Genomic DNA, 16,795 nt, shown 5'->3' with positions numbered 1-16,795 from the left:
GATGCTGCAGGGCGTCACTCCTACAGCATTCACCCTCTCCCTGATGCGAAGCCAAATCTTCCTCTTTTCAGCTTCGGGCACCTTGAGTGACAGCTTCCCAAACAGCTTGTCATGCTTGCTGCTCACCCCCTCGATCAGGTGCTCAAGTTCCCTGTCAGAGAACTTTCTCTTTCTCTTCCTGGGCGTGTCTGAAGTGGGAGGTGCATCCTTGTCCATCCTGGATGATGGTATGGTGTTTGGTTTCAGTGGGTGAAGTATCTTGCCTCAGTCTGTATGCTCTGCCTCCTCCTGTGAGCTCCTCAGGGCAGTGAATGAGGGTGGGGCTGGTTGACTTCCTGGTTGTGATGTCATCAGCCCGCTTCTAGTGAGACCCGTTTTTAGCGAATTCGCTAATACCGAAATCGCTAATACCGATTTCGGTAATACCGAATTCGGTAATTGCTAACCTTTATTTTAAGGAATCGCAATTGAGTTTTCGGTAGATTTTAGCGATTTTTAAGGAAACGCTAAGATTTACCGAATCTGTTCATGCATTCCGAAATGCGATTCCTTATTAGCGATTCTTTATTTTTCGCTATTAAGGAATCGGTTTTGAAGATGTTGATGCATGTGCACCCATATTATGACTGTCGATATTACTTACTTCTATATTATTTAAATCGATATTTCTTACCTAATTTTTGATATTCTTCACCACTATATTTTGGCAATTCGATATTCTGTCCATTCTATATTAAAAACTCGATATTCTGTCCAGTCGATATTTTGTATTCAATATTATGTCTGTTTACCATCTAAAACACCTGAAGAAATCTCCCTTAAAGTGAAGGAGTCACTTCCCTGCATTTCTGCACACATAACAGATATAGTAGGGTCAACCAAACAATACATCCGATATCAGAAGGGCGCCAGGCTTATACTTACATAGGCTCTCGTGGGCGAAGTGGTATTTCTGATCAGTCTGGTGTGGGGTTACACGTGGGCCATCGTAACACCCAGCCGGGTCGACAGAAAGGTACATTATACGGAAGCTGATAAAGACAACGCACCGTAAAATGAGGCACGGCCAGATCTAAGTCACATGGCGTATAATATAAACTAAGGTAGGACAAAGACAGCAAAACTTGGGCGCCATATTGGAATGGTCTGTTTTTATCACGTTCTCAGGCAGCGATGGGAACAAATCTTTAAATGGAATATGGATGTGGACAAAAGGTTGCTTCCTAGCAAGGGTTACATGATACTTGATATATAAGCTTCAAGGCAAAGTGTCCGCTAGTCAGAGTGGAGTTACACGGGTGGCCAACTAGAGTCTTTGTCCTGGATACTGCAAAGGGAAAATGAAGATAGCATGAACCATCTATCTTCCCATCCGGGCGAATGGCAAAAAAATACATAAACATGAAAGTGTGAAAGTAAATATATTCATAAAAGGCCAACCCCTCTAAACCTATGGGCAGAGGTAATTCCGTAATACAATAGAAAATAACAGCATAAGCGGTGCTTAACACGAGGTATCATCCTTACATAAACTAAATAAACTGTATATCAAAAAAATAAAGTACACCCGCTAAGGTGGATATAGCGTGTGGCATGTGACAAAAGAGTAATACTGCCAATGATAGTTTATTGCGGACGGACAATCTAGTCAGAAAAGTAATACAAAATGACCATCAACACCAGGCACAATCACCAAGCCCTTGTGTGGTCCCAAGCAAAATACAAAAGGGAAGTACCAGAGAATCATAGTTAACGTAATGACATCAACCACAGGAACTTATACATGACATGGAAAGGGGCCCAAATATATGGTTCCACAATTGGTGGGCACTACGGTGAAAAAAGATATTGGGAGTGAGATGAAATGTAATCTTGAATGGTGAGATACTGAGGGGGACTTAATTACCGGGTTCTAGTGACATTCCAAACAATGTCTTCATTGAGTCCCTCTTTTACACTAGTCAGGGTGAAAATCCAAAACGTTTCCCTTGTTTTTCGATTGGTTTCTATAAGTAATCCTTTCTGTCATTTCACTTTCTCAAAAATACACCACCTAAGGTCCTTTTCAGAGTGTTGCTGATCCAAGATGTGTTGAACTATAGTAGCCGTGATCTTGCGTGTACGAATAGCAGATTTATGCTCACTGAATCTTGTATGGAACTCTCTCCCCCTCTCACCACTATACGCCAAATCACACGGACACAATAGTATATATATGATGTTATAGCTCCTGCAATTAGTAACGTCTCTTAGCTTTATGTTGTGACCTTTATAGGTCAGATAATCGGTGACTAAGGCCGTATCACAAGCATGGCACAACCCACATTTGTGATTGCCTCAAATTCGAGGTAGTCCAGTGATGGTGGTCTGATGCTTGGTGACTGAGGTCTTGTATGCACCAGTATATCATGCAAGTTGCGATTTCTCCTGTAAGCCACCAAAGGTGGTTGAAGTTGTGATTCATTCTCATTTGTATTCAAGACCTTCCAATTCTTGTGAATGACATTCTTGATTTTATAATTTAGATGGGAATGGTTAATGACACATGTGACTTGGTCTTGAGGTGTACGATGCGTGCCTTGTAATAGGGCATCAAGGTTATAATACTTAGCCCTTTTAAATGCATGTCTTACTAGTCTTTGCAAGTAACCACGGACCAGCAAGCATGCCTTTAGTGCATCTCCATGTTTATGAAAGTCGTCCATGTTTGTACAATTACGCCTCACCCGCAGAAATTCACCAAATATGATTGAATCTTTCTGGCAGGTGGAGTGGAAGATATGATATTGTAATAAGGTGTTCTTGGCGGTAGGCTTCCTAAATAGACTCACTTGTAATGTGCTATTAGATACAGAAATAAGGATATCCAAAAATTCCACCACTACCAAGGAAGATTTGGCAGTGAACTTTAGAATGCCGTCGCTGGCATTGAGACACAAAATGTACTCATGCAATATGTCAGTGTCACCCTTCCAAACAAAGAAAATGTCGTCAATGAAACGCCTCCAATGCTGACATTTTCGACAAAGGGAGCCGTTTCATTGAAGATAATTTTGAACTCCCATTCACCCATGTAGGTGTTTGCTATGCTCAGAGAACAGGAAACCCCCATACTAGTGCCCTTAACTTGTTGGTAAATGAGTCCATTGAAATCAAAGAAATTGTTCATTAGAACTATCGCCAGACATTTAAGGAAAAAGCCACCAGGTCTTTCTCCTGGGGACCGTTGAAGGAGAGATGCCACTGCCTGCAATGCTTGACATTGAGGGATGTTGGTGTACAATGCCTCAATGTCAAGCGTTACCAGTATGTCGGTATTGGGATTGTATGGCATGCCCTCAATTTTATTTATAATATCCCCTGTGTCACAGATGTATGAGGCATAGTTTTGAGGGGATATAGATAGGAATCAACATATTTAGATAGGGGCTCTGTGCTAGAGCCAGTGCTGGATCAAGCACGTTTTTGTGAGTCTTGGGGACCCCGTATAAAGCTGGAACCTTAGGGCAAGATTTGTTCAAGAAAGTGTACTCTTCTTGACAAATGAGTCGATGGCCTAAAGCTCCAAGTGTCACTTCTTAGATGTGGGTGTTCAATTTTGCTAGTTCTCCCGGGTGTGAATTTTTATAGTGTTCAGGAACTGCCAACATGTCCAAGATCTTGTTGTCATAATCATTTTTATTCATAACAGTTATCCCCCCACCTTTGTCACAAAGTTTGACAATAGGATCAGAATAGGGCGGAACACATAACCCCAGACCCTATGTGTTCCGCCCTATTACGATGCGGCGGCGATCGCCCTCAATCCTAGGGTCTGGGGTTATGTGTTCCGCCCTATTATGATGCGGTGGTGATCGCCTTTAAACCCAGGGTCTGAGGTTATGTGTTCCGCCCTATTATGATGCGGTGGCGTTCGCCTTTAAACCCAGGGTCTGGGGTTATGTGTTCCGCCCTATTATGATGCAGTGGTATTCGCCTCTAAACCCAGGGTCTGGGGTTATGTGTTCCGCCCTATTATGATGTGGTGGCGTTCGTCTCCAAACCCAGGGTCTGGGGAAATGTGTTACGCCCTATTATGATGCAGTGGCGTTCACCTCCAAACCCTTGGTCTGGAGTTATGTGTTCTGCCCTATTATGATGCGGTGGCATTTGCCTCCAAACCCATGGATTGGGGTTATGTGTTGCGCCCTATCATGATGCGGTGGCGTTCGCCTCCAAACCTAGAGTCTGGGATTATGTGTTCTGCTCTATTATGATGCGGCGGCGAACGCCTTCAATCCCAGGGTCTGGGGTTATGTGTTCCGCACTATTATGATGTGGCAGTGATCGCCTTCAAGCCCAGGGTCTGGGGTTATTTGTTCCGCCCTACTATGATGCAGCGGCGATCACCTTCAAACCCATGGTCTGGGGTAGTATATTCCGCCCTATTATGATGTGGAGGCGATTGCCTTTAAACCCAGGGTCTGGGGTTGTGTGGTCCGCCCCATTATGATGCGGCGGCATTCGCCTTCAAACCCAGGGTCTAGAGTTATATGTTTCGCCCTATTATGATGCAGCAGCATTCGCCTCCAAACCCAGGGTCTGGGGTTATGTGTACTGCCCTAATATGATGCGGCGGCGATCGCCTTCAAACCCAGGGTCTGGCGTTATGTGTTCCGCCCTATTGCTATGCGGCGGCATTCGCCTTCAAACCCAGGGTCTAGGGTTATGTGTTCCACCCTATTGTGATGCTTCGGCGATCGCCTTCAAACCCAGGGTCTAGGGTCAAGTGTTCCGCCCTTTTGTGATGCGGTGGCAATCGCCTTAAAACCCAGGGCCTAGGGTCAAGTGTTCCACCCTACTATGATGCTGCATCGATCGCCTTTAAACCCAGGCTCTGGGGTTATGTGTTCCGCCCTATTATGATTCGGTGGCAATCGCCTTTAAACCCAGGTTCTGGTGTTAAGTGTTCAGCCTTATTATGATGCAGTGGCAATCGCCTCTAAACTCAGGCTCTGGGGTTATGTGTTCCGCCCTATTATGATGCGTAGGTGTTCGCCTCTAAACCCAGGGTCTGGCGTTATGTGTTCCGCCCTATTACTATGCGGCGGCGTTCGCCGTCAAACCCAGGGTCTAGGGTCAAGTGTTCCGCGCTATTATGATGCGGTGGCGATCGTCTTCATACCCAGGGCCTAGGGTCAAGTGTTCCGCCCTATTATGATGCGCTGTCGATCGCCTTTAAACCCAGGATCTGGGATTATGTGTTCCGCCCTATTATGATGCGGTGGCAATCGCCTTTAAACCCAGGCTCTGGGGTTAAGTGTTCGGCCCTATTATGATGCGGTGGTGATCGCCTCTAAACTCAGGCTCTGGGGTTATGTGTTCCGCCCTATTATGATGCGTAGGTGTTTGCCTCTAAACCTAGGGTCTGGGGTTATGTGTTCTGCCCTATTATGATGCGGTGGCATTCGCCTCAAACCCAAGGTGTAGGGTCAAGTGTTCCGCCCTATTATGATTCTGTGGTGATGGCTTTAAACCCATGTAGAGTAGTTGTGTTCAGCAGAATCTGAACAATATTGTTCAATGCACGTTTCGGTGAAATATAAAAAAGTAGTGTCGCCACCTTCCTCAGGACCTTGCCAGATACGGTGTTGTCTTCTGCAGCAGTTAATTGTGGATCTCCTGTTGAACAGAGGTAAAATCATCATTGAAGTGCACCCCAATAGTTTGGTGTTAGACGTTTGGATGTTACATGTAATACATCACACAGTTTACATTGATATCACTTTGTATGGCTGCAAGGTACTGCGCATCATGACATGATGTGGAGGTACCTACATTAATTGTCCATGGTGTGACATATAAATAGATACCATGTTCTACATACAGATTGGGTGATTACAAGGACATGTCGTCATCTAACGACTTTCAGCACATCAACTGTATGTGATGCGTCTTTTGGTTTGCTCTGCATGGTAGATGGTTCATCTGAGCAAGAACTAGCCATTGTAATCTTATGCACACCTTATTCATATTATGTACTTTATTTTCTTTTAACAACTGACCATGCATGTTTTGTGGGCCTTGTGCCCTGAATTTCTTCAACATGTGACTTGGGGGCATATGTATGAAACTCCTATTTAGCGAATCTCAAATTGCGATATTTTGCGATTTGCAGTTTGAGATTCGCAAATCGGATGTAAAAAGAAAATCGCAAATGTTTACCGATTTCTTAATAATCAAAAAAAAGTCTCCGAAACATTATTTACGATTCCTTAATTGCGAAATTCGCAAATTAAGAAATTGCAAAAATGGGAATCTGCCACATAGGTGCAGCCTGATGACATCACAACCAGAAAGTGGGAGTGATTTCCTGCACCTGCTTACCTGAGCCACACCCAGAGGCTGTTTGGAGAGTGTGAGGAGGCATCCCAGGAGAGAACAAACCCCATTGGAGTCCCAGAAGCAACATGAGGGCAAGGAGGCTGAGAAGAGAAAGAGGAAGCACAAGTTCTCTGACAAGGAGCAGGAGGTCCTGATAGAGGAGATGGTTTGCAGCCATGAGCTCCTCTTTGGGAAAAAGGCACTGCGAGTCTCAGAAGCAAGAAAACGAAAGATCTGGCTGGAGATACAACAGAAAGTGAATGCTGTGTGTGTAACACATCGCACTGTCGAGGAATTGCGCAAGCGATGGTACGACATACGGCAAAGGTCGAAGGAGAGAGTGGCATCCAGACTCAAGGATGCAAACAAGTCTGGGGGAGGACCATCCACAGCAGCACAGCCAACACCCCACGAGGAGCTTGTGGAGTCCACCCTCCTGCCTGAGAGCGTCGGTGGTGTGGCTGACATTGACAGCTCCGACCCTGCATCCAGCAGCCAAGGCAAGATGCCAAATAAATCTGCACTGATCACCATCCCATGCACACTTCCCAAAATGCGCAAAATATATACAACAATGTCATTCCAGTCCAAGTCTTACAGCACACCCAGCAATACATCATGGAACTTGTAGTAATATGTATGACAGTGTGTCCATGAGACATAGGAACATGTGGGTCGGGGATAAGGAAATAATATAGTGTCAGAAGTTAGCATAGACAAACTGTAGAAACTTTACTGAGTGCAAATTGCAGACAAAGACACAAACTCATGTAGTCCCCTTTACATCCACAGCACAATCCAGGGCACGTGATGACAGTGCAGAGGGAGATGAGCATGAACATCCTGAGAAGCAGCATGACGATGGGGACTCCAGTGATGATACGGAGCACACAACAATCATGCGCAGGAAGCCCACACAAGTGCCCCCACTGCCTCCATTGGAGGATGGCATACAGGCCACAGGGGAGGACAGTGACAGAAGAGAGGAGAGTCAGGGTGTGTCACACATGCCGAGTCAGGATCACCAAGGCTGAGCATCCCAGCACTGGAAAGATGCAGGTCAAGGCCCAGGAGCAGCACTGCCACTGATGCGGACAACACCATATTTTCAGGGCTGGAATACAGCATGATGCAGGTACAGCGCCTGCAATGTAAATCATTGCGCTCAATCAATAGGCAGCTATGCAGTCCGAACAAAAATCAGCGCAACATGGGAGAGGGCATCATGGCCATGGCAGGTGCCATACGTGACCTCTGTGACACCCTGAGGCACAACCAAGATGCCAGTGACAGGGCTGCCCGACGTGCCAATGCACGGCTGCACAATTACACTAAGGCCGTGAATCGCCTCTGCACCACCACCAGCAATCTGACACGTCGCAGCATTACCATGCAGTTGGAAATGTCGCACTGCTGTCAGGACATTGCAGGAGGGCTAGAACAGGTCACCAGTGCAGTGGAGCAAATGCAGACGGCCAACTCAGGTGGCACCGCTCTTATGGTCTCTGGTGAGAGTGAGGAAACCTCAAGTAGGAGTAGCATCACACCTACATTCCCTGGAACAAGAAGGCGCCGTTCCAGACAGGGTGCAGGACCTAGGAACACCACAGAGGGCACTCAGCCTGGAACCCAAACAGCACCAATGCGTCACCGAAGCAGGTGAACTGTTCAGTGACAATTTAGCATCAATGGGTGATGTAACCCAACAATGCATATAAAACACTTACTTGTGCCGTACCTGCACTGTGTGCATAACATGTGCTGGGTACAGAAACAATGAATGCTTGAGAAGTGTGAATAAACACAGCACACATTAGAATCATTTTTTGTCTCATGTCATCATTACTCACCTAGTTTTGTGTGATCTCAGTCTGTCTCAGGCGTCCAGCAGCTGCCCCGACTCCTGATGCTGGTCTGCCAGGGGGAGTAGGGCAATCGTCATCCGATGTGTCTGTATTGGTCACATCAATTGTGGTGCCTTTCCTCATAGCCATGTTATGGAGCATTGCACAGCTTGCCACGATTTTACAGCAGGTCTCAGGGCTGTATTGCAGTGCACCTCCACTTTTATGCAGGCACCGGAACCGGCTCTTTAGGATTCCAAACGTACGCTCAATGACGCAGCGTGAAGATCTGTGTGCCCTGTTGTATCTCCTCTCACTTGCATTGGCTGGATCCAGATACGGGGTCAGGATGAAGTCCCGCACTGCATAGGCACTGTCACCCGCAGGGATAGATACAATAGGTAAGTCAATGTCCCCACCCTCCAGTGATCTAGTGGATGTATGGATGTGTGCCATGTATTTACCTAGCAGGTATCCCTCCCCAAACTCTCCAGCACTCAGACGTCTGTGTATTCCACTGTGTCTAAAGATGAAAGAGTCATGTGTACTGCCAGGGTATTTGGGTACAACGTCATTGATGATATACTTTGCGTTTCACACAATCTGTATATTCAGGGAATGGTAGCATTTACGGTTTCTGTAGACATATTCAGTTGCTGATGGGGGTGTGATGGCCACATGGGTCTCATTGATGCAGCCAATGACGTGGGGGAAATGTGCAATCTGGTAGAAGTCAAGTTTTGTTTTCTGTAATGCCTGTTGGGTGGTGGGGAAGTATATGTGATGTGATAGCCTCTGTAGCATTGCATCTAGAAAGGCATGGAAAAAGCGCGAAAGGCACTCTGTGACACCCCGCCAACCTCCGCTATGACCCCTTGAAAACTCCCTGATGCCAGGAGGTGCGGGAGGCACAGGACCTGCACATGTGTGGGAATTGTTTGTTTCCTGCGTGTAGGGTGTTCCAAATAGGGTTTCAGCTCCTCAATCAGGTCCAATATGGTCTGTGGGTTCAGCCTGTACTTATCATGGATGTCCTCTTTAGTCTGCTGGAACAGAGGGATGCGCAGCCTGAATATACGTTCCTGTCTCATTCTCCTCTGTGCAAGAGCCCGGATACGCAGCCTCCTGGCTATCACAAACAGTGCTGCTATTGTGGAAGGTTCCGTTGCATTGTGGGGTGGTTTAAGTAACTTGCACCTGTTTACCACCTGCATGCACTTGGTGTTAATTGCGATTTCTTATTTTGCGAATTTCACAATTTCGCAATTAGCGATTTTTCCATACATGTCCTTGCGATTTCTTAGTTTGCGATATCCTTTTTGCGATTTTCGCAAATTGAGAATATCGCAAATTAGGAATTCGAACGGATATTCGCAAATTCGGAGTTTCGCAGCCTAAGAAATCGCAAATTTTGCGATTTCTTATTTTGCACTAGGTATGTGTGTCATACATATGAAATAGCGAAATTTTATTCGCAAACGCTGTTTTTTGCGATTCGCAGCGTTTGCGACTAAAATTTGGTTTCATACATATGCCCCTTGGTTAGTCAATCTTCGTTTTCAGTTACTGTTACGTACTCTTAGCTGTCTGCACACTGGAAGTGGCTATTGGATCTATGCCAAGTTGGGTGACATGTGAGGGCTGATGTGGTCATATAGCTCCATGCTGTTTAAGAGGAATGGCAGGGTGCTTGAACTGTCTACCTACTTGCTCTGTGACACAGTTGAGGGGAAATGCAGCCCCTTAGTTCTGGGTGTGGGGGGTGTACCATCCTGCTGAGCTGTGGGACAAGGGGCCTGGTGGGAGTTGTAGTGCTGGGGAGGGTGTACCATCCTGCTGAGCTTTGGGACAAGGGGGCCTGGTGGGAGTTGTAGTGCTGGCTTCCCACCCACAAACACCCCTCCCTGTTAGGATGGCAGCCTCCTTCTGAAGTACTGCAGAGGGAGCGGATAGGCTACACATGGCTCTTGGTTGGGGGAGTGTTCCATCCGGCTCAGTGGTGGGACAGGAGAGCATAAGATGGCTACCTACCTGTACGTTTGAAGAGAGCAATGCAATGTCTGTCACATGGTTCTGTCTGGGGCGGGAGTGCTCCATCCGGCTGAGATGTGGGACAAGGGTGCCTGGTGGGAGTTGTAGTGTTGGCTTCCCACCCACAAACACCCCTCACTGTTAAGATGGCTACCTACCTGTAAGTTTGAAGAGAGCAATGCAATGACTGTCAAATGGTTCTGGGTGTGGGGAGTGTTCCATCCTGCTCAGCTGTGGGACAAGGGGGCCTAGTGGGAGTTGCAGTGCTGGCTACCTGTACACACACCCCTCCCTGTTGAGAAGGCTACCTCTCTGTGTAGTGGAGCAGAGGAAGGGAATAGGTTACACATGGCTCTTGGGTAGGGGGAGTGTTCCATCCAGCTCAGGGTTGATGCAAGTGAGCATGAGAAGGCTACCTACCTGTAAGGTACAGTGGAGCCATGAAATGGCTGTCACCTGGCTCTTGGGTAGCGGGGATGTTCCATCCTGCTCAGCTGTGCGACAAGGGTGCCTGGTGGGAGTTTTAGTGCTGGCTGCCTGTACAGCTTGTCAGTTAACAGCAACCAGAGGCCACTGACTCTGTTGATATGGGTCTTAACGAGGTCTGATTGTAGTTACATCACCTTTTGATGAGGGATTTATAGAAGAGAACAAATTTCCCAAATAGCTGTCGATGGCTAGAGAGCTTTCTTCTTCTAATTTGAACAACATATTACCTGTATAGTCAGACTGGACTTTCTGCCTCTCTGCCGTTTCCCTAGTGGGCGGAAGGTGAGGGGCTCCTTTTAAACATAGTAGGTATGGAAAGCACCGCAGTAAGGTGAATACATCGGACACATCCATTATAACGCAGACATTACATCGTAATGCTTTTACAACGCAGGCACCATTATATCGCATGCCATTACAGCGTACTCACCATTACAATGCATTGCATTAAAACGCATGCTATTAAAATACATACAATAACAACATATTGGCAAGTATAGTATGGTAAGTATTTATTAGGTTGTAGTAGTTTATTTTAATACTCAGGTATTAAAATTCTTAGTAGAGTCTATATTAAAAATTGTAAACATAATTTTTTTATTACAATTTAAATTAAAAGGGCAATTTATATTATATAAATATTAAATTATAAGAAAAAAGGATTGTGGTAATTTATTTTAATACGCAGGTATTAAAATTAATACTAGAGTACATATTTTTTTTTAAATCTGAATTTAAGGTTTGTCATAAATTAAGAACAAAAGGGAGAATAGTATTGTATAACTTTTAAAAATAAAAAAGAATGTTCTGGTCATTTTTTTATTACTCAGGAATACAAATTAACTTGAGTTTATAATAAAAAAATAAAAGAATTATTAGATTGTGATAATAGTAATATTAGAAGGGAGATATATATTACATAAACATATAGTAATTTAAATAAAGGTTGTGGCAATTTATTTTAGTACTCAGGTATTAATACTAGAAATTAATACTAGAGAATATATATATAAAATAATGTAATTCTTTGTGTTAATAGTAGTGTTAAAGGGAAAAAAATAAGTTATTATAAATAAATATATATTAATTGCTAAAATAATTAAGTTATTATTTTGACTCAGATTAATTTTATATAATTTTCACACAAAAAAAAGAATAAGATAGAAAAATGTGAAAACAAGTTAGGAACAAATTTATAAAATGGCATAGTAATTAATATTCATTTTTTATTGGAAAGATTAATTTTAATTTTTGGTATGTTTAGAAATGTTATAGAGTAATAAAAAGTTTTTTTTTTAAATTCAATGAAAAAGTAATAATTGTCTAAAAAAGTTTAACATAATGTTAACAATATATAATAATTAACTAAAAATGTAAATACAGAAAAAAGAGAAGACAGGTGAAATATTAAAAGATTTTTATTAACATTTATATACATATCATGCATTCAAAATAATGTATACAAAAATATTGGGAGGAAAAGTTTATTATTTATAATATTTAGTTTTTTAAAACATAGAAATTTGAAGGCACAAAAAAAAAAAATTAAAAGATTTTTTTCATAAATTTCCCACGCTTTTTCATTGAAGTCAATGGGAGTAAATGGCTGTTTTTATTTTTACAGAAAGACATGACGTTGCCGCATAAACGTAACTTTCTTCAAAACGAGTTTGTCGCGCTACGGATCTGATGCAAGGTGGAGCTCAGTCAAGGTAAGACTATTTATATTTAATAAAATACATAAATTATTGGTAATGTTTATTGTAAGGAGAGAGGAGGGAGGTAGATCGATGTAGTAAATGTGTTTTTTTGTAGTTTTATTGTTTGTTAACCAAGTAATTTACTCCAGAACAGGTTGCAGTAGTAGGCCCACATTGAGTCTCTTTCTTTCGTAACACTTTTTGATTAATAAAGTTTATAAAAAGATATACATTAAAAACTTTATTAAATTAAAGTGATTTGAAAGGTATCTTTTTTTCTTCCTTCGATGGGATTTTAAATAAACAGATTTTGGGTTTGTCACGGTTAGATGTATTTTAAATATTTATTTTTTTAAATGATCTCTAATGAAAAATAGAAGATCAGATATTTTAGATCCATTGCTTTTTGGTTTTTAAATTTTGGAAGTTTGACTTTGAGTTTTTTCTTGATGAGATTTCGGGGAAAGGATTTTAGAACTTGGAATGGATTTGGAATTATTTACAAAAAAGAATGCATTGCTTCGTTGGATTTTGTTGTGTTTTTGTCAAAAACCAACGCTTTTTCAGGATTTTTTGGGGGGTGAGTTTTTTTAGGTATGCACAGATATTAACTCTTGTGCACATTTTTAAAGATTAACTCAGGACTTGGAATTTAAACAGGAATGTGGATTATGTGGAATGGGTTTAAAAAAAGACAAAAGACTCTTTATGAAATTAGGACACTATATAAGTCCAAGAGTTGAAAAAAGACCCGACTTTAAAAATGTAATTCAGATTTTTTTTGAAATGCCAATTAAAATAGGGTTTTTTTAAGGGCAAAACAGGCAAGTAAGGAGATAGTGTAGGTTAGAAATATAGGATGTATGCAAGATTATCAAGGTAGTCTGAAGCCACCATCAACGTAAAATGTTGAATTGCACCCAATAGTCTCTTGGACTTTTCATTTGTTCTTTTTGATATTCGTGGGTTCAGACTACCTGTTAATGATTGCAACATTCTCATTTCTTGGAAATGTTGCGATGTGAGAAGGAGAATATGGGGCTTACCTTCGTGTCGTCGTGGGAGAGTCAGCCCAGCATCTTGAGGGAGCCAGATGCATCGTGGGACTTAAAGGACGGGCCAAATTGCCAACCACCCACACACCCGTATCCTTTTTCTCCACAGAGGAACTACGGGAGAGAACCGAAAGTGGGCAGAAGCGAACCCGGAAGTAATGTTCGCGGGCCAATGAAAGGAGAGATCAGCAAGAAGGGGCGGGAGCGAACCAATGGCTGTGAAGGTACATGAGTGAAGAAGGAGGAAGACGGAGTTTACGGAGCACCCAGCGAGGACGACGCGGAGACCCAGGAAGACGCGGAGACCGAGGACGACCGGGAAGAAGTAGAGGACCCTGAAGAACGGTGGAGCGAGGAGTGGTGGTCCCCACCGGAGGAGGCAGAAGAGCGGCCGCAACTCAGGAGAGTTGCGGCGGGGCCGGTGAGTCACCACGTTACAGGGGAGAAAGGGGAGGGCGAGCGGGAGGAGGGAGGCGATACTAGGGGGGGGACACGGGTAAAGAAGAACCAATAGACGAGGCACAATATTGATTCTTATTGTACTCTCACAACGTTTATTTTTTTTGTTTGTCTATTGGCACAAGAAGTCAATTTGAGGTTCTCCTGCTCTCTTTTGCACCCTGTATTCACTTTTTGCTATTTTGCCACCAAACCCACTCGTGTTTTTTTTTTGCGATTGTCCCTAAAGCACTCACTGGATATCTATCACTCCTAGGTGTGGAGCACACCTTGATCTATATATATATAGTATCTTTCTTAAGGCTTCAGCACTCCCTTGTTCTTTCACTTCCGGTGTGGTGATTGGCAAAGACCATAAGATTTATTACAGCAGGGCAACTGACGGCCCCCTTTCTCTCCTCTTCTATGAGCCTCCGGGGAGACCCCATCAAGATCGAGGAGGAGCCGAGAACATCTGCTTCAGACTCCCCGTCCAGCTCAACACGTAGTACATCAAGAGAAGAACAGGAGGAGACAAAAGCCGTGCATACTGATAAGCCACATCCTGATAATAAACCAAGTGTCTTTGGAAAATATATTCAGCCTCCTCGCTTGTTTATCAGACCCCACCTCCCACAAGCTCCTTCCTCAAAATTTCCAAGAAATGATAGAAATTAGGATGAGGTTTGCCAATTGTTTAATTGAAAGGGTTGTGCCATCCCTCTATGGCATTGTTTGTTTTATCTCCTCCCTCTAAGCAGGTGAAGTAGCAGTTCCCCTACTTCACATGGAAACGTGGTTTCCTCCTTCGACCCAACCTGCTTAGATGGCCAATCCATATGTATTCAAAATAATTTAGAAGGGGGGCCAGTTTGTCTTCGTTTGAGGTAAAGATTTCCGAGTCTGTATTTGTAGTGTATTATTCGTCTACACTGTCAGGCGCAACAAAGCGAACGGCTGTTAGTTTTTTTTAGTTCAAATTGTAGTTTGATATCTGATATATAGTCCTCGACTAAGGATGTTTTTTGATTCTTTCGCCAATAAGCCTGTGAAAAGTGAAAAAAACATCCTTGAATTAGGGCATCTGTGTCCAATTTGGTAATAGTATTAATCATAGAAAATTCAAAGTCAATTAGTACTTTTATAGGACTTTTGTTTGTTATTTTATCTTTTGTCACTGACAATAATTCAGTGTATGTTGAGGATTGTTTATCAGGTAGTAAACTGTAAACTAAGGGAACAACTGTATTATTAACATATGCGTGAATAGTGTATACTTCGGTGAATGGATGGGGTGTGGATTTAAACGTCCCATCCATCATCCAAATATCACTGTTCTCCAACCTAACAAGATTATGGGGTGTGCCAAAGATTAGTATTTTTTTTTAGGGTTTTTGTTGTCATGCAAAAGAAAAGGTTCATTAGCAACTGTTACAGATAGTTCAGGAGGAATGTTAATGTCAGAAAAGGTTTGGGGGTTACACTTTGTGGGTTACAGGCTTGTTTTTTACGTTGAAATATTCTTCTCAAATTGGGAATTGTGGGCATACTAATTGCAACATGTTGTGGAATATGTTGGGCTACCTCCCTCAAAACTGCACCACAGGGTTCATTGAGGGTGGATGCAATAGCTTTTATTTCATTAATTGTTTCCCTTACTTCAATCTCCACTGCAGAGGCAGGGTGGTTATGTTCTGTGGTTCTCAAAACAGAATCATGAAGAGTAACCGCTCTGCCTGTACAATGGGATGAGTAGTATTGCACACACCTTCAACGACACCTGGGCTCAATTTGTCTCTCCTTACAATAAACATATCCACTATGCTTCAGTAGGCGGTTGTCCTGGCTAGAGGTCACATATTTCGCATCTTGATTAGATGTTTTTTTCAGTTATGGATTGAACCAGAAAAAAATAAAGGGTTAGTTTATGTTTAATTTATTGTGTTTTGAAGAAAACATTTACAGAACAATTTATGCATATTCTTATACTGTTTAAACTTGATGCTGTTTGAAGATAGATTTAATTGTTTAACTATGTTGCATTTCTATTTTTACTGTTATGTTTGTAAAAAAAAAGCTTTATTTAGAGATACGTTGTTTTATTATTTAATATTTCTAGAATCTTACCTTTGTAAAAGTTGTTTCTTGATGCTTTTGGTTTGGAGGATCGTGTAAGTTTTTACTTTGGGGCTGAAAGAGAAAAAAATAATGCCTTTTACTGTTGTTATGATATTTAAAAAAAAAATTCTAGGGAGGGAAATATGGTTAAGTTGTTATAATGTTTATTCTTTTTTGTAGCTGTTTCTTGATGCTATTGGCTTTGTAGATGATTTTTCTTTTTATTTTGGTCTGAAAGAGAGAAAAAAAAGAATTTGTTTTTGAATTTCTGATCTTTGGAATTATTACACCTGCAATAGAACAGAATAGTTTTTGGTTACGGATGAACAGTTGTAAGTCTGGCTTTTTTTCAAAGGTTATGTTCTTTTCTGATTTTAATTGTTATTGTGATGATTTATCAACATTTTTTTAGAAGACTGAGATATTTATTTACCTTAAAAATATAGGTTTTCAGTTGCATAGATGTTTGATTGAGAAGAGCTTTCTGTTTGAATGAAATAGGATATATTTTTCTACTGTTTATTAACTTAAGTGACATTTTTATTTCGTATTATATTTGTATTTGTTTGTTTCTTGGTTTCTTGCTTGTGTTATCAAAGAGAAAATATGTTTTGGATGTTAATTCTACAAATTAAAAAAAATGAAAAGTGCTTAAAAACTCAAAATGCATTAAAATTCTATTTTGCAAACTGTATTCTACTTTAAATATTATTGCTGTGTTTTTATAGTTTCATATTTAGCTTAATTTATTTTTTAT

The sequence above is a fragment of the Triturus cristatus genome, chromosome 3_1, assembly GCF_964204655.1.
Source record: "Triturus cristatus chromosome 3_1, aTriCri1.1, whole genome shotgun sequence".
Classification (NCBI taxonomy): domain Eukaryota; kingdom Metazoa; phylum Chordata; class Amphibia; order Caudata; family Salamandridae; genus Triturus; species Triturus cristatus.
Note: the sequence above shows the minus strand (reverse complement) of the source record.